The 24054-nt window shown below is 38.9% G+C and overlaps 1 protein-coding gene across 4 annotated transcripts in view; it reads left to right on the top strand.

Annotated features, from left to right (window-relative positions):
* The window catches only part of Fbxw7 (F-box and WD repeat domain containing 7), a 164944-nt gene that overhangs the window by 44788 nt on the left and 96102 nt on the right, over positions 1 to 24054 (top strand). Inside the window, exons 1-3 of one of the 4 annotated variants that reach the window (XM_029537310.1) lie at positions 1969 to 1991; positions 3963 to 4010; positions 4136 to 4199. The exons of 1 other annotated variant lie outside the window; for it this stretch is intronic. The gene's annotated coding sequence lies outside the window, so the exon portion shown is untranslated. Of the gene's footprint in view, positions 1 to 1968; positions 1992 to 3962; positions 4011 to 4135; positions 4200 to 24054 lie in introns of those variants that run through there. 2 more of the 4 variants (XM_021195786.2, XM_029537311.1) reach the window with 2 other exon arrangements.

Raw genomic sequence — 24054 nt, forward strand, 5'->3', positions numbered from 1 at the left:
CCTTCCTTCCTTCCTTCCTTCCTTCCTTCCTTCCTGAAGGATAGATCTCTTTGGTGTAAGAGTTCAGTCAAGATGACAAATCTCTTATGAAGGAGTTTCCCTTTATTGTTATAAGATACCTCTCCAATTAACATTTACATTAAAGGGTGCTGATATTTCTCTTAATAATTGAGAGACAACTTTAAAGCAGTATGTTTCATGCTTGAAGGGAGAATGTAATCTGACTTTTAGAAATTGATGCAGCGAAAGTGTTCCTGTGGACTTTGCTCTCTAAGTGTTGACATCTATATTGTGTGGCTGTTTGTCTTCTCACAGAACCCTCATAACTCTTGGCTGATTGAGCTTTCTCTATTGGCCAAATTCTTACATTCTTGTAACATTTTGGTGAGTCTACCTCTAATGAATGTTGGCCTTAGGAGAAACTTAAGTCTCTCAGCATCTGGGGAGTGCTGAGAGAGTTTAGTTTATCTTTAAGGACTGGGATTTCAAACAAGTGGGTTTGCAAGTGGTTAAAGGTGCTTGCTGCCAAGTCTGCCAATCTGAGTTCAACCCTTATGACCTACATGGTGGACAAAGAGAATATACTCTGCGAATTGTTCTCTGATCTCCATGTGTATCTGTGGAACGTGTGTGCATTTGTATACATGTACATGCACACACTAAACAAAATGTTAAAAGAAAGCAAAACGTGTCACAGTCCATGGCAATCTGCTGTTGTGAATTATAAAGTGTAGGTGGCTTTTTTCTCAAATGTGTTAAAAACTTCAAATTGAATCAGGATGCTAATTTAGTTTAGAGAGAAATAGAAATTGTTTACATTAAGAGACAAATGGAAACGTAATTAAAAAGAAATGAGACTGCTTATATTTTAAATAAACAAGATACTATTGTTAATATTATGTAGAATTTTAGGGATATCAGAATATTCTTTTGTAAAGCACTCTTCAGCAGGTTCAAAAGACATTGGTTAGAAAAAATTCAGTTTGCAAAACAATAGGACTGGGTAGTTTTCTTTAAAGGTTTTACAGGTCCCTGGCACGACCACCATCTAGTCACTGCTAATTCTTTATATGTGTGCTGGATTATATATTTGTAATTTTGTTTGTGTGCATATGTGCATGCCACAGTGCATGTTTGTGTGGAGGTCAGAAGACAATGTTCAGGAGTTGGTTCTAACTTTGCACTGTGGATTCTGGGGATCAAGTAAGCCAGGCTTGCGTAGTAAAGTTCTCACCTGCTAAGCTATCTTAATGGCCCATATGTTCGTGTTAATGGCCCATATGTTCCATTTTACCTGAACCTGTCCTAAGGTGGACCTGGGGGAAGGGTGCGGGGGTAGGGGGGAGAATAAAATATGGAGTGTAAATAAATAAATGAATTAATTAAAAAAAGAAGAAGTATTAGCAAAATTTGGTGTTAGGTGCCAGAGCTGTAGAGTGCTTGCCTTGCATCTGTGACATCCTAGGTTCACTCTGTCCCCACAAGAAACCATTGACAAATGGAGCTAGGGAGATTGCTCAGTGGATCAGAGTGCCTTGTAGCACAAACATAATCAGGAGTGCCTTGCCTCAAACACTAGGGCCACAAGCGTGACCCTAGTGCTTGGGGCAAGGGTCAGTTGGAGGCAGAAGGATGGCTGGGGCTTGCTGGCCTATTAACTTAGCCAAAAAAGCAGCAAGCTCCAGGTTCAGTGAGGGACCCTGTATTAAGGGGCTAAGGGAGAGTTGACAGAGAGGATACCTACTGGGCTGCCAGATTTTCACATCAGAGTTTTCTGTGTCACTAGTCTGATAGTCTAAACTTGTTTTATTGAAAACAGATTTGTCAACTCTTTCTGTTTTAGGAAAATAAACTTGAAAAATGGAAGTATAGTTGAACTTTCTCTTTTTTTATCTGTTGCTATATTTTCACCAGATAGCAGCTCCTTCCTAAGAAAGGTAATCACCCTGGGACGTTATCGGAGAGATGCTTTGCTTAGCCTTAGCCAGATCGTAAGTGTGTGTGCTTGTCTAGGTTCTTATTTCATATTCTTAATTTAGTTTCTGTTATATGACTCTATTGCATTTTATGGCCCCTTCTGCTGTTGATACTTGTATTCTATCAGTGTGGGGTTCATAAGGATAATTTTGCTATGACAGTTCCTCTCCCTATCTTTTTGGATGCTCTCACTCACTGTTGGTAGTAGATGCCTAGGAGAGGTGTTACTTGGTCAGTGGGAGTGTGTATCTCTGTACCATTTTACGTTTCTTTTTCCAGAGGATAAAAATTGCAGTTGCAGCACATGCAAATGCTTGCTTGCAATTAATATTATGTAGTTTTAAAATAAACAAAATATTTTGGTCTGCAGAAGTATCTCACTGTGATAACAATCTGTATTTTCCTGATTAGGTTGAGTATGATCTTTAGAATTTTTATTAGGTTCTTAGGCTATCTTAAAAATTAGATTGCCATTTTATTTTAAAAACTATTCCACTTTTGATTATGTGTATACATATATGTGTCTGTGTGTGTGGGTTGTGCATGTGAGTGCAGGTGCTTTCAGAGTACAGGAGGATATTGAACTCATAGCTAGAGTTATAAGGGGGGGGGTCACTGAGCTACTGTGGGTGCTGGGAACTGAACTGAGGTGCTCTGCAAAAGCAGGAAGTGCCCTGACCACAGAGCTGTCTCTAGCATCAGTTGTCATTTTCTTGATGATTTGAAATTGTTTTCAGCATATGTTTTAGACATGAATCATGGTTTCACATGTACCTTGCCAGAGTTCTGTATCCTTAGCCTGCATTTACAGTTTTTCATAACAAATACTGAATTATATCAATCCAGTTTTTTTCCATGTGTGCCAGTTAGGAAATCTTTGCCCAATTTGAAAAAGTTATAACCATTTCTGGTCATCTTCTAAAAACTTTATGGTCTTAAATTTTCTGTTTAAGCTTCTACTATTCCCCTTTCTTTCTATATTTCCCATGGTCTGGGGTTAGATGCTATCAATCTAATTGCTCTTGATTTTTAGCACAAATAGAGGAAATCTATTGGTATGACTTAATGTCATTTACATTTATTTAATTTGGTGTGCATGCATGTATGTGCTGAGTGCATACATGTGGCAGTCAGAGGATAACAGGATAGGTTCCTTCATCCTCGTGGGCTCTAGAGATGAACTGAGGTCATCAGACTTGGCATCTAAGTAGGGTCTTTACCTGAGGACCCATCTTACAAGCTCAAGAAACATTTTACTTTTGTATAAGTTTTAGATCGTAGCTGTTGGGTTGTTAATTAAATCTGACCAGTCTGTAAAAGGAATTTAAAAAGTTTTTCCACTTTGACTAAGAGGCAGCCAGTTTTACTCTATATTATAGTACATTCTTTTGAGTCTAATGATGGTGGTGATAGAAGACATGTGTTTTCTTTTGAGGTAGTGTCTCTAGCCCAGGCTGGCCTTGAGCTTCCTATTGAACTCCTGATCTTCCTGTGTGTACTCCCAGGGACCCATAACCTAGCTTATAATGGTAGTGAGAACCTGAACTGTGCAGTTTGGTGCGGCTGCTGTGTGTAAGCAGGTGACTTAGTCGCCGTTAAGTATGAAGTGATTAACAACAAAAAGATAACTATATGCTTTGTAAAGGCCCAAGTGAAGTACCTGGCAAACAGTGAGTTTATAACTCTTATTCCTGAATTTTTGAACCTAATTAAACTTGAAACCTGACTGAGAATATTTGTACCCTAGTTGTTTTTATTAAGATGACTTAAATCTAACTTTTATTAGTAAAATCAACTTGCCAGTTTATACATATCTTTTTGCTATGGGTAATATATTTTAGTAGTTTAAACTTTGCCAGTGTTTTTGTAGTTTAATATTTCTTCCATGCATTATGTATACAAGTTATTTTTAAGATGATGAAAACTTTAGGCAGACTATATTTAACTCTGACATTGAATAATTATTTTTATTTTCTATTATTTAGGAAATCTCAGCTATCAACGAGACTTTTAAAAGGCTCCCTAAATATTTGGTAAGTGTTTGATTTCTGTGTACTTTTCCATGTTTCTTATATTTACGTATATGCTACATGAACACCTCTTGACAGCAGTAAGTTAAATTACAATAAGAATTATATTTGTTTTCATTTTTACCTAGGTACGAGAATTTCTTCTCTTTATATCTTTTGTGATCCCTCTACACATTGAGTCTAGACAATCAGGTTAGTAAGTAGGAATGGTAATTTATGAATTAAATAAGACTTTTTCTACCTGAGATTTTATAATAATTGTCTATTAGTTGCCAAAACAAACAGATAATGATGATGATTTTTACTGTTTGTTGCTGACTGTTCCTTAATGTATCAAGTCTTGTTTATTACAATGTGTGAGCATAAGCACCGTTCCTATGGGTTGGCATCTATGCTGTTTCCAATCTGGATTACCTTAATTTCTCTGTTCTAATATTAAAGTGAAAACTTCTGTTTGAAGTTGCCTCTAATTAAGAATTTGGTAAGTTAATCATTTCACTAGGGTAAGCTGTCCCCTCCTACTGCCCCCTCGTGTACATAGTATGTGTATGTTGTGTATGTATGTGTGCACATGTGAGTACAGGTATGTAGGCATGCATGCTGAAACCAGAGGAAGATGTCAGGTGTCTTGCTTTATCATCTTCTACCTTTTTCTCTTGAGATAGAGTCTCAGTGAAACTCACCATCTTTTGGCTGAGCTAGTTGGCCATCAAGCCCTAACAGCCTTTTTTGTCCCTCAACCTAGTGGTGAGGTTACAGGGCCACTTGACCATACCTATCTTTTATGTGCATGCTGGGAATCAAAACCTAGGTTCTCATGCTTGCACAGCAAGCACCTTTAGTCAGCAAGCCATTTCCCCAGCCCAGCTCTTGTTCCTGCTTCTTTCAGGCTGGTTCCTTCCTGTCCATCCATGCTTCCACTCATACATGTATTATATATATCCTGCACATAGGGGAAAGCAGGTGATAGTTTCTCTTCCCTGAGTTTGATGATTTCATTTCTATCCATCTTCTTAATGTATTTTTTTTATTCTTTAAAAGCTGAGGAGAAAAGACCCCTCATAATGCATGTGTGCATGTTTCTCCATCCATTCATTCATCTGTTGCATGGCGGCTGTGAACAGTGCTGCAGCAAACACTGATGTGCATAGCACTATGCTGTGCTGCCTAGGAGTAGAATAACTAGAACACAAGGAGTTCTATTTGTAGGGTTTTTTGAGGATCCTCTGTACTGATTTCCATAGTACTTATACCAGCTTCTATTTATACTAACAGTGTATAAAGCATTTCTTTTTAATAGTGAAAAATTTTAAAGGGATTAAGTGTTCTATAAAATGGGATAAATGCTGAGATATCCAATAGTCAAGTACCATGTTATAGTTTGTGGTTTTGAATATAACCACACAAAATTTTTTTTTTTCATTAGCTAAAGGAGCATCTCTAGATATATGAAGTGGAAAAAACATCATTTTTTGTATTAAGGTGTTTACTGTATTTAAAACAGTCAGTATTCAACCGAAAGATATTTCTACAGCAATTACAGCACATGCTTACATGAGCAGCAGTTATAGTATTCTGTTTAGCACACACTTGCAATTTGTAGTATATTCAGGAACAACTAATAGAGCAAAGATGCCTGAGCAGATATCCACTCTGTGTACCATGTGGCGGCTCATCTCTGGAGTATATCACACAGAAGGGGCTAGTTTGGCCCTCTCCTAGACGTGAACCAGCTGTATCATTGTAGGCTTTGGAGGATATCTCATCCTAAATGCATTTGTGACAGTTTTATTGTCTTACAGTTTACATACCAGAAAACCTCACACTTGTGTACTTTCCAGGATTCTGAGTCTGTCAGGTATGCACTCCTCACAGCCACTCAGGCGTAGGGGGCTTTCCTTACTGTCTAACTCCATTTCTCCCTCTCTTGGCAACAAGTAATGGGCTTTCTGCTCGAGAGTTTGCCTGTTTTGGATATTTATAAAAATGCACCACATAGTATTTGTTCTTTTGTGCTTCATTCACTTAGCACAGTATTTTCAGCATCATATGATATGTGTCATATCAGTACTTAATTCATTTTTATGACTTGGTATTCCTTTGTATGACACATGTTATTTATCTGTGCATCAGTTGATTGAGCTGCTTTTTTGGTTGTTAGGAATGTGTATTGTGAACTAGTGTGGATTTATATTTTCATTTCTTTTGAGCTTGTGTGAATGGGGTGGGGTTGAGAAATGATTCTTTGTGCTTCTTTTCAAGTAGTGGTCAAAACAGCAATACACTCGGGTCCTAGTTTCTCCACATCTGCAAGGGAAGCCATGTGTGTATTTTAGTCTTCATGGTTGGTGTGAAAGGACACGTCATTGTGGGTGCTTATTGGCCGTTTGTTGTCTCTAAAGAAAGAGCCATTCAAGTTTTTTGCTCATTTTTTAGAGCAAATACTTTTAATGTTGAATTGTGATCATTTTTTGACATGTTGTGACTAGTAGACATTTATTCAGTATGAGAGTTCCAAGTATTTTCTTCTTGGAAGAAATGACTGATTATATTTTTTCAGATGGGTTTCTCTGTAGCCCTGGCTATCCTGGAACTCACTCTGTAGACCAGGCTGGCCTCGAACTCAGAGATCTAACTGCTCTACCTCCTGAATGCTGGGTTTAAAGGTGTGTGCCATCATTGCCTGGCAGAAGAAACGGTTTTAATCTTGACAGAGCTCAGCTTTCATTTTGCTTTGTGTGTGGCACAAACTTACACGTTCATTTTAAAATAAGTCATTATTGATAGTTGAGGTCTGTGATAGGCTTCACCATAAGTCCATAAAGAACACTGGCATTTCTTGTATCTGACGGCCAGAGTGCAAAGAGAAGGGTTTCTATTGTTTTGGTTCCTCATGTATTTGTTTCTTATGTTTGGCTCTGTGATTACGCAGTACCCGACCCCTTCCTGCCCTTGGGGGTTGGAGGTGAGGCGGTGAAGAGTCAACAACACAGGCTCCAGGGGCAGGTGAGAAACACCACCACAGGAAGCTCCTTTAATACTCTCCACCCTGGCCCCAAGAACAGCAGTTCCTTATTGGCTGGCACTGTCTGCACCAGCAATCCTTGGTCTCTGTGGCAGTCCTCAATTAGGTCCTCCTGCAGGACATGCTATTTCGGCTCCTCGCCCCTTCCCCGGCATTTACATAGAAGTGACCCCGCTGCTCCTGCTACAGCTACCATATGAGATTGATTTATTTATATTAGCCTGTGTTGTATATGTTAGCTCCCCCTCCACCTGAGATGAGACAGGGTCTTGTGCATCTCTGGCAGATCCTGGAGATCCTTGCTTCCTAAGTACTGGGATTTTTGAAGTTTTGTTTGCATGCCTGTGGTTTCTGTTTTGGAAAGAAAATGGATTCATAGGAGACTTATCTTTGTTACTTTTTGGCTGAGAATGGTTTTTTTTGGGGGGTTGGCATGCGGCCAGAAGCTTTCTGTGAGCATCACAGAACACAAAGCTGATAGAAGTGCTGGGAAGAAGCTCTGAGGCAAGATGGCATCAGAGGATGTAAGCCATGTATCTGAGTACAGTCTCTGCCCAGTTCTTTCATTGTCTACCATAAACTACACAGGTGCCAGGGTGATGAGGGTGATGTCCTGAGTATCAGGCTGATAAATAGGAAGGTGTGGCCCAGAGGTGAAAGAAAGAACTAAGCACATGCAGTAGCTGCATGCTGCAAAGGACAGTTTGGTGTTCCCATCCACAACACTAAAACCAGAAGTTCCTCTGAAAGATTATAGCAAAGTCCAGATAGACTCTTATGTTGTTTATATAAGGAATCCTGTTTTCAAAGGACTCAAGAAGAATACTTAGGAGTGAATAGATAAAGCATAGAGGCACTTTAAAGATGCAGGAGAGAGTTTTAGGGCTGTCTGGAAGGAGAGTTAATTAAGTAACAAAACAAGTGTTTAGCAGTGAGGAGAGTCAATTAACTTAGAGTAATAAAAGTCATCAACTGGAAGGATGAGAGGATAAAGAATAGAGCCCAAGTGAGGGGCCTGCTAGAGGATTGCTAGCCGTGTGATGTCACAGGAGGATAAATAATGGCTACAGACTCAATTCAGTGGGAAGTATCAGCCTACAAAAGCAGGAAGTTCAGGCAGAATCAACATAAAAGAGTCTACATTTAGCCATGTAAGTGGTCTAGCTGCTCAGTTGCAGAGAAAATCTTGTAAGCACTAATAGAGAAAGAAGTTATCATGTTGGCTAGTTGAGGAACTAGACATTCAGTGAGCTGAAAGAAAACCTATCAGATGCGAATTTTGTGACCATAATTTGAAAGTAAAATAAAGACATGTTCAGATAGAGAAACACTAGGGTTTTCTATCATCTCACCACACTTATGAACAGTTGAAGGGAAATAGCCCCAGAAGTCATATCAATACATAATTACTATAATTTTTCTAATTATAAAAAACTATATGATTTCCTTACTGTAAAAATAACAAATGTAATACTATATTGTTGACTAAATAGTGTGTACATGAAAACATTTATCAAATTATACTTTTTTTTTTTTTTTTTTACTAAATTTGGATTGTTTTGTTGTCGTAGAGGATTTTTATTGTGCTTTTGCTTATTTGAATGTATCTCCTGTGAAATATCTGAGGAATAACCTGTTAGACTCTTTAATAAGACATACCATGACAAGTGGATGTTAAATGATATTTAGTCTTTCAACATCTCAAATCTGCTAGGTCTTTAATTTCATTTCAGGTTGTTTAGTAGCATATTGTCACTTTGAAATGTGAGAATTTTATATCAAATCTGCCATTCTAATTATTTCAGGTAGGCCATTCATACTACAGTTGGTATGCCTTTCACTGCCTGTATGCAGAACTTTCTCCTTACTCCTGCCAGAAACTCTGTACCCAGTAAGCAACAATCCCTTAGTTCCTCTTCTTTAAGTGTTATCAGCCCATCTGTCTGAGCCATGAAAGTGCTGTAATTCTCAACACGAGCTGCTCAGACAGTTGTTTGCCTGACTCTTCTCAGTTTGTGACTGATTTTTCAGAAATACAAAAGCTTTGCTGAGGAGGCCTCAGAAGGAGGTAAGGGAACCTGGTAAAGGAAGCGGGAGTTGGGGCTAGAGAGATGGTAGAAGGGGTGAGGACTCTTGCTGCTCTTGTAGAGGCGGGGCTAATCTCCCCGCACCAACATTAGGCAGCCCGCAGCCTCCTTTACCCTCCTCTCAGTGCCCTCAGGGACATACATGCATCTGCCCATACAAACACATTTGCACAGCACTAGCATGCTCACACACAAGTAAATAAGAATACTTAAAGAGAAGAAAGCCTTTTTTTTTTTTTTTTTTAAAGGAATCAATGAAATGCTCACAAATAGACTGCTGGTGGAGATGTAAATGTTAAAGGTAGTGTTGGGGAGGGTCACAGGTGTGGAGGACAGAGGGCGATGGTACGTGACTTTCCAACACAGGGCCTCACTGAATGTAGACTTTCCCAGTGGGTTAGACTGGCTGGCCAGTGAGCCCCTCATGCTCCTGCTTCTGCCTCCTATTCTGGGATCGCTCCAGGATTGCCATTACATGGAGAGCTGAACTCAAGTCTCCTACCTAGCCATCCTCTTAGCCTCTAAATTTATAGTTTCCATAAAATGTTAGTATCACTTGAAACAAATTTCTTTTAGAGCTGGGACCAAACCTAAGGATTTGCCAGCTCTACCACTGAGGTGTTTCCCTAATCCTGTAAGCTTCGGAGTTACCATAAAGACTTTGTAACTTCTATTTGAGCACATGAACATTGTGCAGTTTAATGCAAAATTCAGAACTTCCTTTTTTAAAAGTTACAGATTGAATTTATGATAGAAATTTATTTAGCATAATATATTAGTCCATTTAGATTAGCTTACTTATTGAGAAAAATTATTTGGAAACTGGAAGTACATTAGTTTTAGGATCATTTTAATTGGTAACTTTTGATAATGGCTAGTGAGTACATTTGAATTATAAAATCTATTCATTCAGCCCTTACCTACCTTTAAATCCTTTACAGTATGGTCTTGTTTGCTTGTTTTCTGATGGAATCATATGCAAGAATATAATTACTGTGTTTTTAGCCATCACTGCATTGAAATTCAGTGTTTGGGTTTAAAGTAAAGTGTAATGCTACTTAGTATGAAATTACTAAACATTACAGTTCCCTCTTCTGTCACTTCAGAGTTACTGCACCATGCTTAGCTTTAAACAGCTGACCAGAAAACTGTACCAATTGTATTGTTAATATTTCTTTAATAGTTGAATTTAGAATATTCACTGCCAAAAGTTATTTGTAGTAAATATGGGAGATTGGGTAACAAGGCAAGGAACACAGTGAAAAACACAGGCATTGTACAAGTGATGGCGTCAGTATGTTTCTGCTGGACTGGGCAGGGGATAGGCACCCGGTGGGGTGGATTAAGGTGAAGGAAGAAGCCGGTGGAACAGAGTGCTACTCCATCCATCTGCGCAGACTGGTTAACTATAAAAGATGTTTTTGAGACAATATGGAGAATTTGACTATTGACTGGTGTTAATGTGGTTAATGTGGTGATCTAATTGTGTGGTGATTCTGTGAACACGAGAGGCACTTGTGAAGTGTGTGTGTGTGTGTAGTATGTAGGCATGGTATATAGGACTTAATTTAAAATATCTGCAAGGAAGAATAAAAGTCAAAGCAATATTGGTGATATTTTGAATTTAATATAGGCATTATAGATATATAAAATATAAATAAATATACTGTTCTTTTTTATGTATATTGGAAACTTTTCATGTAAAAATTTCAGATTTTTACCTACTGACTGTTTTCCTGGTACCACAAATCCTCTCCTAGCATTTACAAGTCTTCTAAGATATTGAAGAGCTTTACTTAAATTTTTGTTGCAGAAACGAGGCTCTTGTAAACCGTTTAACCTTTCTGTCTGTATTTTTTTCTTATTATCTGTCACCATTGAGCATAGCAATTATTCTGGTTGTAAGTCTTTTCTTTTTAAACTTTACTTGTTTCTGTTGCAGTGCCTTCACTACTCTTAGTTGCCTAGCATAGTAGATGCTTAATAAATACCTCAATGATTGCGTGAGTGGGAATTAGTTCTAGAAAACCAAGGACATGGAGTTTGGTCAAGGACAGAGCAAAAGAGAATGTTTTTGAATCTTATGCGGCTATGGAAACCTTAACCTTTGGAGAAAAATGCGGGCTAATATGTACAGATTTGGAACCTCTTGTTTCTTCACTCTAAAACCTTGATATTTCATACATTCAGTATAGTCTCAACAACAGGAATTCCTCTAAGTTATTGTGCTGTACTTTTCCCAATTGTCTTCAAAATGTTCTCTGACTTTTTGAGACAAATCTTATTCTGATTTCCAACTTACCATGGAAGCAGCCCCCCTGCTCAGCCTCTCAGCTCTCCAGGACTTCCTGCCTGTGTTGCCATGACTGTCCTTATTTATCTGTATCCGTGTTTTGCCTGCATGCATATCTTTCTACCACCTGAGTCTGGTGTCTATGAAGGCCAGAAGAAGGTACAGATGGTTGTGAGTTGTCATGTGGGTGCTGGGAATTGTACCTGGGTCCTCTGGATGAACAGCCAGTGCATCTCTCTAGCCTTGAATAACCAACATACATACATACATACATACATACATACATACATACATACATACATACAGCCAGTGCATCTCTCTAGCCTTGAATAACCAACATACATACATACATACATACATACACACACACACACATACACACACACAAACAAAATAACTATATTCTCCTTAAACAAAATAAGAAGGATAACATTGTGTTTCATTTTTGTAAATGTATTTAAGGTCTGGCTTGAAATATGTTTTAGCTTTTGTGTTTAGCCAAATGAGACACAGGCTTGTAGTGTGTAAGGAAACTTCTCAGGTAAATAACTACAGGTGTCTTCTTATAACATAGATTGAGAGTGATAGACTAAGCAACATCCTAGGAGCATCGAAAACAGTTGTGGTCTCATAGATTCCATGCAAGGATCCTGGGAACTCTCAGAATCCATGTTGCTGGAGTGAATAATTTCTTACTGGGATACTGTTTATGAACAACATGCCATGTTTGTAAATGGAAGAATCATTGTTTAAAGATATACTAGAACTGGTTTGGTGAATTTATATTTGAGACATTTTTCTTAAGGACTGTTGACAGTAGCTTATGTTTACTTACACAGATAAAAATGGGCCAAAGAATGTCCTGCTACAAAGTTGTGTTTGTTGTTTTCTGAGGATGGATGAATGGACTGACAGACAGATGGGTGGATGGAGGGGGCAAGGGAGGGAGCTGGAGATCTAACCAAGATCCTTGTGCATGCTAGGCAACCACTCAAGCCTATGACTTAACAGATGGATGGATCCTCTTTATACATACAATATTTTAACTTTTCAAAGTAAGAATTTGACACTGAGTTATTTATAATTAAGAAGGAAACTGGCTAACTTTATTGAAGTAATCATGAGGGCTGGGAATGCGGTTATGATGGCTTGATGAGAACGGCCCCCAATGATTCATATATTTGAAAGTTGGTCCTTAGTAGGTGAAACTGCTTAGGAAGGGCGAGGTGGTGCGGGTTTTGTTGAAGGAGTTTGTCACTGGGGGTTGGGCTCTGAGGTTTCAAAAGCCAAGCCTAGGACCAGTGTCCCTCTCTGCCTCGAGCCTGTTGACAAGATATAATCTGTCAGCTACTTTTCCAGGGCCATGCCTGCCTGCTGCCATGCTTCATGTCATAATAATCATGAGCTCACCATCTGAAACTAGGCAAGCCCCCAGTTAAGTTCTTCTAAAAAGTTGTTTTGGTCCTTTTGTCACCTCAGTGCAGTAGAACAGTAACTAAGACAATGGTACATCACTTGCTTACCATGCTTAAAGCCCTGGGTTCCATCCTTAGCATTACACAGAAAAGAAAAATCATACTTTTAACTTTTTGTTGATAAATTATTAATACACAATGTTTTCTCTACTTTTTAAAAGGGCCTGTAGGTAGATTAAATAAATATTCACGGTCTTTTCCCCCCAGAACAGTATTATGCTCATTTTTCTGATATTTAATAAATGTTTACTTCTGTTGGTTAATCTTTAAGATCTGTCAGTATGCAATATAGTGATCAATTTTACATTGAATTAGCTAACAAGGAAGAAAAATGATAAATAATGAAATAACCATTATTGTTTACATTCTGTTTTTGTTCGAACTAATTTAAGAGCCAAGGGATATTGGGGATGGTCTAGGGAATGAGGCTGCTGAAGCATTTCATGCTTTTGGGTCTTTTCTTTTAGGCCTGTGTAGAAGCAGTAGTGATGCTGAGGCTGGTCAGACACCTGGCTTTCATTGAGAGCAGCATGTATTTGCTGGGGACTTTAAATTGATTCTTGCTTTATTTTATACACAGTGATATATGTTCTGAGCATATTCTGTACTTGTTGGCGGTGTAAATTATGTTAGATGTTAATGCTTGGTACCTGTTATTACTTTAATTTTTTAAAATTAATAAAATTACAATACTTTTTTTCCTTTTTATTACCTTCTTTAGCTCCCCTACTTCCCGTATGTGCTAGAGAGGTTTCTCAGTAGCAGTTAAGACCCTCCCCTAATGTCCCTGATGAGCTTCTCAGAAGGTGGCCACATGGCTAAAGCTTGCTTTTACAAGTTCTGTTGCTAAACCATTTCAGACACTTAGTCTGGTCGTCCCTTACATTTCCCATGTACTGTGTTCTTTGGCTTGTCTAGCAGCAGCACAGGAAGGTAGACTTAATGACAGTCCAGCTCAATTGCATCTGCAGATGAGAATTTATCTTCTGTTCAGCATACAGTGTTTTCAGCAGGCGAGTACGATGTTACTGAATTATTTTGCTTGTTTCTTTCTACAGTCTTTATTTACAGAACGTTGTTTTTTTTTTTTTCCCTTGTGAAGTTCATGCCTGTTTCTAGGTATTCTGAAAAACCTGATTTAAGTATAGCATGAGTTAAATCTAGAGGACAGTGCAAGGTGAAGGCAGAAAGAGTACTGACTCTTCTTAGCTCTAAAGCAGGGAAGGACTGAGTTTGAGAGACACATATACAGAGCCTTTCAACGCCTCAAACATAGGCTCATCTATAGAAGGTATTTTGTTACTTTTAATTTCTTTTTTCTTTTTTTAAAGGTGTATTAAAAAGAGTTGATATCATTGGTATCTGAATGTTCATTAAATTATTTTGAATATGATTATTAAAGAAGACTAACATGTTTGTATTAATGTGACTCTTATTCTGGGAATTCAAAAAGAGTTATAATTACTGGATGCAAGTAACTATGTTATCTGAAAAGGTAGAATCTTTTAAGTATAAAATTATTAGGGAATGACTAACACCTTCTGTAGTGTTTGCTTATGTTTTCAGTGTGGTTTTCAGGTCTGTCTACTGAAATGCAAATGACCAAGGGAAAGATGCCTTGTCAGGATAGGTTCTGATGACTTTTAGTTATTGCAAATACAGTACATAGCCACATCCCTTTCTTCTCCGTAAACCTCAGAACACTTATGACAGCAGGGATTCCACAGCTCACCTTGCTGCTTGTCTCATCCTTATCTGTAGTGAAATTCTGCAGTAGATTTTTCTTGTTGTTATCCCTCAGGTCTGAGTTCAGCATGCAGAGGGAATTTCTTACTTTTCACATTGTATTCACTCATCCTCCTGCCTCTCCCACCATTATTCAAAGATTTCTGCTAGCTACTCTCCACATTTTATTATTTTTTAAAAAAGATGTAGGCCCATGTTGTTTGTTTCTCATTGGGTTTTAGGTTGACTGACTATCAAGACTGAGAACAGTTCTGCCTGTAACTGTAGTAGAGAAATAAAGCGAGTGGTTGTTCTTACTGTGAGTGCTTGGCAGGCGTCGTAAGTGTGAGTCGGAGGCGTCAGGTCTGAGTGGTGAGCTAGAGTCTGTCCAGTAATTTGCTCCCGTTGTTTTTCAGAGCAGAGCCGCAGCGGTTCTCTCCAGATCCCGAGGCTTTCCTCCACAGTGTAGGACAGTGAGGGGTGGGGCTCTTTCCGGTTGGCTGTTGAAAAAGCGTCCATTTACAGAGGGAACAGGTTGGATAGGCTAAGCTGAAGGCGTAGGCAAACAGATCCAAAACTGATGGAAGACAGAAAGAGTGGTTAGTATGTTTTGGGGTGTCTTGAGCTTGCTCCTTTGCTAAGTTCTTGAGCTTTAATATAAACACGTTGAAATATTAAAGCACTTTACATTCTTTGTGTAGTAGCCTGGAGACTTATGCTTCTCCCAGTTTCTTGGTGACGAGTTTGTGGCTGCTATCTTCTAAAGTTGGTTTTTCATTTGTTTCTAATTTGCTTGTTAGTGGTGTGTCTTTCAGCCAGAGAGCTGCAGAATGAGTCAGTTAGCTAGTTTTAGTAGATATGGGACATTACTAGTTGTGATTTTTTAAAGTCAGATTCTCTTTTAATGATCAAGTCAATGTGTGGCTGTGGCTGCAGCAACATTATTTCTTTTTTAATGAAGAGGTTGAACCGGTCGACTTGCTGCTCCGATCTGTTCCCTTGTAGCTATACATCAGAACAGTTGCAGAGATTTTCCATCGAATGTCCCAGGCAACTAAAGGTAACTACATAGATTTATTTCAAATAAGAATATACAGTTAAAATGGCTGCATTATAAGTAGGGCCAAATGATTAAACATAAAAGACCAATTAAGATGTTCTTAGCAGTTTTCTTGACCTTGCAGTAGCTATCCAATATCATTTTGTCATCATCAGATTGTGGCAGTGGAAATGTACTGCAGTAATTGATTTTGTAATAGGATCAGGTGATTTACCAGCGGCACTGAGAACCACTTGCTTGCTCTGAGTGTGCAGCACTCTAATGACTGTGTGATTGCAGCCTAGAGCTGATGTGAGGTGGCTGGCCACCCACAGTAGCAGCATTTGCTTTAGAAATCACAAGAGTACTAGGAGATTCTTGTTTGTCTTCTGTACTATCAATTTTACTTGAGTGTTCATGTGAAATCTTAGAAATTACGATTTTCTTTTTCATTCACCGGTTCATAAAAAGTTTATCGGTTTGACTGACACTAAATATAACAAAACACGGTCTTCTCTCTCCACTTCTGAGCTCAGCATCAACACAGTGTGCTGCTGACCATGAGGACACATGTCTAAAACATAAGCTTTTGTTAACTGTTGTACATAATCTGCATTAAGTAAAATATCCTTAACACCTGCAAATCTCATCATATTTCAACTCTAGCTGTATGGTAATACTGGGACTAGAGGAAACTATTGATCCAGAGAGTTACAAGAAAATTGTTTTGTGTTTTATTTTGGTGTTTGGATTTCTCAGTAGTTTATTTAGGAAGTCTGAACTGTATAATTTCTTAGAGATACCCAGAAGAACATTAAGGACAAGTATAATGTTTAATGATACTACAAATTAATAACTTGGTATCCAGTATTTAATATCCAAAATTTATAAAATGGCAATGTTTTAATAATGTTTGTGTCTTGTTGTGCCTTTAAAGCAAACAATTGGTTGCAAATATGTGTGTAGAGAGCTCATTCTTGACGCACAATTCCTGCTGTTGTAGGAAGGCGAGACCCTGTGCTGAGATCCCAGCTGCTGAGATTTTGCTACAGTGATCTTTTGCTTAGCTTTGTTGTATTAGTGAAAAAAGAATTACAGTCTTCCCTCCCTCACTCCTTGCCAGAACCACTGACTCTTGTGTTTAGTATGTAATAATGTTTTGTACAGAACCACACACACAGGGATAACGACTTTCCTGTCATTCCTTAGATATATTTTTGCTGTTAGCCTTTCTATATTTCATAACAGTTAAAATTAGATTTTGCAGAATCAATCAGAGTACTGCCATTGCATATGCTATGTGAGGCACTTCCCTTTCTGATAAGCCCAGAGGCTAGTTCTTAAATTGTTTGAAGCCTTAGTGTTTCTTGAAAGGTGAAAATACAGTCATACTTTAGCCAAATCCAGATACTTAAAAAGGTAATTATAGTTATATGTTCTGTTGATAATAATGATGCAGTATCAACATGGAGTTTGTAGTCTTTATTCTTCTTTGCCAACAACAGAAATCCCTCTGTGTACATTGGTAATGTGTACATAAGGATTTTATTACTATTTGAGATTTGTTCAAGGACATGTCTAAGTTCAATATTGAAAATGTTAAATGATGTATCATCACCAAATCAATTACTGATAAATATTTCACTATGATAGTGTATATTAGAGCCACCTCCCCCAGCATTGTGCACTTGATTGAGCAAATTGGAACAGAAATATGTCCCAACGTGTGACTGCTTCTTAAAATAATGATTGTGAAAGATGCAGGGCATTGCTATACCTGTAATATGATAGGGCTCCTTTAGGGTTAAGTGGGAGATGTATCCTGGGAAGTCCTTGCCCCAGTGGGGCACACTCTTCTAAAGTGCCTGAGATCAAACACTGAAGACCTGGATTTTGTCTGACTTTGTTACAAAGGAATTTGATGATCTTGACACGGTTACATATGTACGAACACTTTAAGCTCCCTTAAAATACTCTTTAGAAAGAAATCAGTGTGTCCTGTCTGTGAGAGAGAAGTACCTTTAGCACTGGGGCTTGAAGCTGTAGAGGTTGGACTTTAATGCAAAGAATCAGTGTGCACGCAGTAGGGACAACTCCTTTCCATATTCATGCCTTTCTCTTTTTGCTGAGAGTATTGTTTTATCTTTTTGATACCTAATATTCTCTAAATAGCATATTTGTAGTAGCATTTAAAAGACCAGACCTAGGGCTAAATTCTGACACATGATTTTTTCCCCCTAGGCACTCGATGATGATAATGTTGTTCGGTCACTTGTTCAGTATTTCCCGTGGTAGTTTTCAGTGGTCAGAGTTTGGGAAGGCACTGCTGTTTCCAGTGCTTCGGCAAGTGCGCCTGGCAGGCAAGCTTGTGGAGGCCCTGCCTTCGCGGCATAGGGTGGATGGTTTCCCAGAGATGGGGATGTGGTGCCCACTCACTCATTCCTCAGGAACCTTTGTTTTGGACCATGCTGCTCTAGTGAGGACTCCTATGTCATTCATTTCATTTGTGAGATGGGAATTCTGAGTATTTTTGAGACAAAGAGACTGAGGCTTACAAAGGTCTCACTCCTAAAATCAGATAACTAGGAAATAGAATAACTAAGCTGGAAGCACTACTTTAAGATACTTTCTTCGCCAACAATGTGATAAAACACTATATTTTCTTATACTAAAAGAATTTTTTTTTTCAGTTAAGCCATAACTGCAGAGATGACAGCAAATGTCTGAAGATACTCATGTATCCATAAACTACTTCCTGTACCATGAGTGAATTTTCAGGGGTGGGTTAGATTTCATCAACTGCTTCCCCCTCGAATGACAGAAAAGCTTGGCACTTACTAATTGTACAGAAGAAAATGATAAATTTATGTAAATATGTGAAGAATCAATTAACAAACAACAGGAGTAGAAAGTATAGTTTGTCCTTCTATAAATCTATTCTGTAGTATGAGTCGGTCTGTGCATTCGTCACTGAGGGATGAAGCTGGTATGGTGGTAAAGTCACTTTAGTCCTCCATGTTCTTAAGTTAATGTAAATACATCTATTTCAGGATTTCTACTGCTGTGATAAAACACCATGTTCAAAAGCAACTTGGGGAGGAAAGGGGTTATTTCAGCTTACAGTTTCACATCACAGTCCATCACTGAGGGAAGTCAGAACAGGAACTCAAGTAGAAACATAGAGGTAGGAGTTGATGCAGAGGCCATGGAGAAGTGCTACTCACTGGCTTGCTTTCCATGGCTTTCTTAGACCATCTAGGCCCACCTTGGGGTGGTATCACCAGCAATAAGCCAGGCCCTGAGACTTCAGTCAAGAAAATGCCCTGCAAACTTATGTACAGATAAATCCCGTGGAAGCAAAGGTTTCTCCTCCTCTGATGACTGACTGTAGCTTATGTCAAGCGGACATGAAAATTAGCCAACACACCATCAGAAGGAAGTTTTTTCACAAGAGGGTATTATCAATATATGATGGCATTAAGAATAAAGCTGAAGGGCCCGAGAGACACTTGCTACATGCCCGATTGCCTGAGTTCATTTTCTACAACCCACATGATAAGAAAAAAATAACTCCTGAAATTGTCTTCAGAACCTTCTGAGTGCCACATACCTATTTTCAGAACCTGATCTTGCAGAATTTCCCTCTTTTTCAGAGAAAGACAGATTGTTTATTATTTGTGTGAATGTGGAACATGTGTTGTTTAAGTATGGATATGTATAGATGTGTATGCACAGGTGTACACGTGGAGGGTATTAAGCATCTTTCTCAGTCTATCTTACCCTTATATTTTGAGACAAAGTCTCTCTATTAGGTAGCTTTCCATGTCCTGAAACTCAATATGTAGACCAGGATGACCTAAGACTCAGAAATCTGTTCACCTCTGCCTCCCAAGTGCTGGGATTAAAGGCAAGTAACCACCACCATGTCTGGCTCAAGCCAGTCTTTCTTACTGAGCCTCGATTGTACCAATTTAGCTACACATTTTGGCCAGCAAGCCCCAGGGATCCTCTTATCCCCATCTCTCTAGTCCTGGGATTACAGATACACACCAGGGAATCAAAACCCAGGTCCTCACACTCATGAGGGAAGCACTTTACCCACCGAGCCACTCATTTTTGTAGTACCATATGTAACAGAACTGCTTGTGTTATAGCTTTCAAGGATCTCAGAGCTATCCAGTGCTTTATTTAGACCTAGCTTTACTTCTTCACTGTTTACAACTGTGGATGAACACAATCTTCCTTGAGATGAAGTTTTATTGCTGATGTACACCTCCATCATGTTCAGTCAACCTCAAATAGTGTCCATTTCAGCTGTAGTCTAAGAAACACTAATAGAGATAGTTACAATGAAATGTTAAAAAAAAGAAAAAGAAAAATACTAGAAATACAGATTTAATTATAGAGCTAGGATCTGTGGTCCTTTTAAAACAAATTAAATTTAAATTCTTGTATATGCTGTCTATTTTTCAAAACAAAGTCTGGGGCTGGAGAGATGGCTTAGTGGTTAACTAAGTTAGTGGCTGACTGCTCTTTCAGAGGTCTTGAGTTCAATTTCCAGCAACCACATGGTGGCTCACAACCATCTGTAATGGAATCCGATGCCTTTTTCTGGTGTGTCTGAGGAGAGCAACATTGTACTTGTGTGTGTGTGTAGTATACTTGTGTGTGTAGTGTATATATACACACACACACACATAAATAAATAAATAAATAAATAAATAAATAAATAAATAAAATTTAAAAAACAAAACAAAACCTGAGTCCGTTTCATCGACTTTATGAACATCCCATATGACAAAAAGGCTATCCTTGGGAGCCATCTGCCTTTAGCAGAACAAAATTGAAATTGAAATTATTTTCTTCATGAAAATTCCAAATTACCAAGAAGTTATGGGTACCATTCCTGGTTATAGGCAGTTCTTTTCTTTAACTAAGCTGAAAAATAATAAAGTTGACTTCAATATTTAATTAAATCTATTGATTACATATGCTTACCTCTTCCAATCTAAATCATAACTTTGATGATATAAATCCTTAAAAAGTAAATCATTAAGATATGTACTTCAAAAGTACCATTTGTGTTGCTATAAACTGTGGAATCACTTAAGAAATAAGAGAGAAGCGTGTAGCACTTCAGAGCAGAGGAGGGACAGCAGCCTTAAGAGAAGATGTGTCCACACACCAAACATTTCCAGCTCATCTGCCTGCTCAGATTGCATCCTGTCCACCGCACAGATTTCCCTTGGAACTGTCATTCATACCATTTTCTGTCAGTTTAAGTTCTGTGCTCTAACATTTTGAATTGGCTTCTGGCTTAGGGATTAAGATCAGTAACTATTCTCAAACTCCATCTTTCTTTTTCATTGCTTAAATTTATATGATTTAATTTCCCAAATCCTCACTATAAGGCATGTTTCTTTTCTGTTAAAAATTTATATGTATACATATATAATAAATATATAGTATATGTATGCATGTATGTATGTACATATATATGTATGTATATTTCATTTTTGGGGGGATGGTTTCTTTGTTGGTGGTTGTGGATTTTCTTTTCTTGTTTTGTTTCTTGAGATCTCACAGTGTGACCCTGTACAATCCTGGAACGGCTATATAGGCCAGCTGGCCCTGAACTCAGAGACCTACCTGTGTTTGCCTCCAAGTGCTGGCATGAATGACATGAAACACACCACATCTGGCCTCTGCAAAAATTATGTGTATGTGTGTGTGTGTGTGTGTGTGTGTGTGTGTGTGTGTGTATGTGTGTGTGTGTGTATATATATAAAATCTTTCTTATAGAAAAATAAATATGTATCAGTAATTAAAAGCAATTTCCACTCTGGATAAAAACACTAATAAGAATCAAAACTACAATCTGCATAGAATAAAATGTTTATAAACAACTAGAACTCATCCCAGTAAACTAACTCTTAACTGAGATGACTGGAGTTTTCAGAACTGGGTACTTGTCAACATGGTTGATGTGCCAGTATCAAAGCTTAGGTTTTTTTGTAACTTCTTTCTTTTCCCGTATCATTTCCAAGCTAAAGACATCAGTTCTTTCGAAGACCTTCCCCACTCCAGAAACTAGACCCACTAACCAACCATTCATTCCCCTTCTGCTCAAAAGCTCTACCTCCTTAACCTCAGTCAATCTTCTACGCACAAGTCTATGAGGTCGATTCTTAAATGCCAAGACAGACCAGGGTGAATGGTGAAGTCTCACAAAGAGGAGGGAATTTGTACCAATTTGACTGTTCAGGTTTCATTTTTCTTTTTCTTTTTTTATTAGATATTTTCTTTATTTACATTTCAAATGCTATCCCGAAAGTTCCCTATACCCTCTCCCCGCCCCTGCTCCCCTACCCACCCACTCCCACTTCTTGGCCCTGGTGTTCCCCTGTACTGGGGCATATATAGTTTGCAAGACCAAGGGACTCTCTTCCCAATGATGGCCGATTAGGCCATCTTCTGCTACATATGCAGCTAGAGACACAAGCTCAGGGGGTACTGGTTAGTTCATATTGTTGTTCCACCTACTGGGTTGCAGCCCCCTTCAGCTCCTTGGGTACTTTCTCTAGCTCCTCCATTGGGGACCCTGTGTTCCATCCAATAGCTGACTGTGAACATCCACTTCTGTGTTTGCCAAGCACTGGCATAGCTTCACAAGAGACAGCTATATCAGGGTCCCTTCAGCAAAATCTTGCTGGCATGTGCAATATTGTCTAGGTTTGGTGGCTGATGATGGGAAGGATCCCCGGGTGGGGTAAAGGTTTAATTTTTGGATTTTCTTTTCAGTTTGTTTTTAATGAAACCCTAGTAATTGAATGAAAATGTTAAAAAAGCAAAAATCAGTATTAAAGTGTACATTGAGAAAAAGCTATACTGTCCTGACTCCCAATCTCTGAGTAACTAAGGACTTTGAAGCTGCTCCTAAAGTTAACCCGGATACAAGGCATATGTTAAAGGGTGCCTCTTTGGGTGGCTTAGCTTACACAGAAGCAACAAATGCAGACCTTAGATTCTAGAGGATGCTCCTTACTAGACTGCTCTTAACATGTGCCCATGGAACTCAATTCCCACTACCTCTTGCCAACTCAGTATTATATATGTGTAGAGGAAATTTATCATAACATCCAGAGTAACCATGTGAATTGAACACAAGACGACAACACACACACACACACACACACACACATACACACACACACACCCCCAAAACAAACAAACAATAACTAGTAATGTCTGAAGCTGGAAGTAAAGTCACGGCTCTGACTCAGCCCACTACTACAACCTGTTGCTCCTTTCCCTTAAACACTGTTTTTGCACCCACTACCAATTCGTGAATTCAACTCCACAACACTTAGCTCCTTCTCTCCATGTACTTGTCCCTGCAAAGCTGCTGGTTTTGGCTTCCTGCCCTGCATGCCTTCCCCAGGCTATCCCACTCTGCATTCACCATATTAGCTGCCACCAACATGGCTGATTCTTAAAACTCAATGAGATGATCCATCCCATGGGAGCAAGGGCATTGCTTCCAGGGCAGGTTCCTAGAACTTGTGGCAAAAATAAAACCGCTGGCTCCTTCTCCACTGCTGTCGTCTGAGATGGCTCTCACACTACCCACTCCAAAGCCATTAAAGGGAGCCTAAGAACCCCAAGCAGCATCAGCCACACCTGTGCTCTCCAATGTCGGCTTTCCTAAAGGGCCCAGCAGCTTCTCCAGGGCAGTTTTTGCCTTTTCTATTTCAGTAATTACAGTGGTTTGCACCGGAATTTAACTGTGACCCAGCAATGTAAGTGACAAGAATGGCACATGAATCGTCCTCATAGCAGACATCTAACAATGGCTGGATAAAATGAAACCATTTGCTCGTTCTATCTCATTAACAGCCTGAAGCATGATTTTACAATACTGATTCTTTACAAAAACAATCCTTAAGGAAAGGAAAACCTGCATGCAACATGCAGAACAAGCTAAGAATGACAGTTTGTTCTCAGAACCCCAGGGCTTGAGAGATGGCTCAGCAGTTAAGAGCATATACTACAGCTGGGCAGTGGTGGCGCACGCCTTTAGTTCCAGCACTTGGGAGGCAGAGGCAGGTGGATTTCTGAGTTCGAGGCCAGCCTGGTCTACAGAGTGAGTTCCAGGACAGCCAGGACTACACAGAGAAACCCTGTCTTGACCAAACCAAAACAAAACAAAAAGAGCATATACTACTCTAGCAAAGGACCTAAGTTCAACATCTGGCATTCATGCCAGGCTGCTTAGTGTGATCCAGCATTCTCTTTTGGCCCCTGTAGACACTGCACGTATGCAGCATATACTCAACTCATACACATATGTATTTTATTATTATTTTTTACAAAATAAAGATGCCTGTATCCCATTATACAGCT

Source organism: Mus pahari, chromosome 4, assembly GCF_900095145.1.
Source record: "Mus pahari chromosome 4, PAHARI_EIJ_v1.1, whole genome shotgun sequence".
Taxonomy (NCBI): Eukaryota; Metazoa; Chordata; class Mammalia; order Rodentia; family Muridae; genus Mus; species Mus pahari.